We start from the raw sequence: 2178 nt of genomic DNA, 5'->3' as shown, positions 1-2178 counted from the left end.
CCATTTTCAACAATGGTTCCAGATTTTGTCCATCACCCAACATTTTCATAGGAACCACAATGTTGTGCTTTTTAAAATCCTTTTTTTTTCCTTGACAAAGATGTGCTACAATGCTTGGTAAACAGTGCCAGCTTTCCAGGAATGAGACTGCCCATTACAATCCATCTGAGTTCAGTTGTTTTTAGGACCATCATTGTTTACATTACTGCAATTGACGTTTATATTATTCTCTTGGTTCTTCTGACTTCCTACAAGTATTGCCCTGCGTCTCTGAAATCCTCATAATCTCCATCTCTTACAGCACAATAGTGCTCCATTATATTCCTATATGCCAGTTTATTCAGCCATTACCCAAATTACACAGCCCTCTATATTGATTGAAATGAGATTGGACACAATGTATTATTTGAGCCTTTCAACAGCCTGGTAAGATAACACAAGTGGTACTGTCATTGTCCTTCATTCTCAAAGGGGACCAAAATGATATCACTATGCTGAGGTCAAGGTACAGAGTGTCTGACTCAGACCAAGGTGAACTTGGAAGGCTCTACCACAGGTCAGGCACAAATAGTCCATATGAACATTTGGAGTAGAGATGTCTCTAAATTTGCACATCTCACATATTATACTTATATTAGAGATGGGAAAACTGAGGTTTGATGAGATAAAAGAACTTGCCCAAGGTCACCTAACTAGTTATTTGCAAGGCTAGCACATAAACCTAGGTTTTCTGATATCCAGACTCAAGGAGGAGAATTAGAGGAGCCAGGGCTTCTGGGAAGGGTGACAATGCACATTAAAGAGGAAGTCCAAGATGAGGAAGCAACAAGTAGAGGTCAATTGTTGGGGAAGACAGTGCTGCTGCTTCCAGAAATAATGTAAAAAAAAAAAAGATCTGGGGGTTTTCTTGGACTGCAAGCCCAACATTTGCCAGAAAGACAATGTGGCTGCCAGGTAAAGCTAATGTGGTCCCAGTTCTAGAGCTAGAAGGAATCTCAGAGGCTATCTAGCCTAATTCCCTCATTTTACAGATTAGCAAAGTGAGGCCCAGGGTTACATAGATAGTTCAGAGGTAGAACCAGAACCCAAATCCTCTGATTCTAAAGTCAATGCTTTTTTACACTCTGATCCCCTGCCTCATCTTAGACTACATAAATCAAATTCAATTGTGCAAATGGCTATTAAATGTCATTTATGTGCAGGGTACTGGGATAGGCAATGGGAATTCAAAGATTTATGTAGAATAATACCTGACCTCAAAGAATTTCCATTCTAAAGGAGGGGATGATACATATAAACAAATATATAATTGTATAAATAAAATTGAAGAGAAAAGGGCTTAAATGCCAAATTGATGAATTTCTATTTCACTGAAAAACAATGGGGAGTGACTAATGGTTTCAGGGAGAGGAAATTACATGATCAGATCCCGTCTTAGGATGATCTGAAGGAGAAGTTGTATAGAGAATGGACTGGACAAAGGGAAAGACTATAAATTTGGAAGGCAATTAGGAAGCTATTACAGAAGTCCATATGAGAGATGATAAAGTCATGAACAAAGATGGTGGCCATATGAGTTGAGAGAATGGGGCCATTGCAAGAGATGTGAAAGTATCCTTGACAAAACTTGGCAATTGATTGGGGCAGGGGGGTGGGGAAGGAAGGCAAGAATCAAAAATAATTATGAGGTTAAGAATGCAGGTGCCCAGAAAACAACTCTGAGGTACCACATCACACCTATCAGATTGGCCAACATGACAAAACAGGAAAATGATAAATGTTGGAGAGGATATGGGAAAATTGGAATGCTAATACATTGTTGGTGGAGTTGTGAAATGATCCAACCATTTTGGAGAACAATTTGGAACTATGCCCAAAGGGCTACAAAAATGTGCATACCCTTTTTGATCCAGCAATAGCACTTCTAGGGCTATATCCCAAAGAGATCAAACAAATGGGAAAAGGACCCACACATGCAAAAATATTCATAGCAGCTCTTTTTGTGGTGGCAAAGAATTGGAAATTGAGAGGATTCCCATCAATTGGGGAATGGCTGAGCAAGTTGTGGTATATGAATGTAATGAAATACTATTGTTCTATAAGAAATGATGAACAGTCTGACTTCAGAAAAACCTGGGAAGAGTTATATGGTCTGATGCTGAGTGAAGTGAGCAGAAC

Source organism: Phascolarctos cinereus, unplaced genomic scaffold (assembly GCF_003287225.1).
Source record: "Phascolarctos cinereus isolate Bilbo 61053 unplaced genomic scaffold, phaCin_HiC Scaffold_726;HRSCAF=1367, whole genome shotgun sequence".
Lineage (NCBI taxonomy): Eukaryota > Metazoa > Chordata > Mammalia > Diprotodontia > Phascolarctidae > Phascolarctos > Phascolarctos cinereus.
This window is presented reverse-complemented; position numbering follows the sequence as displayed.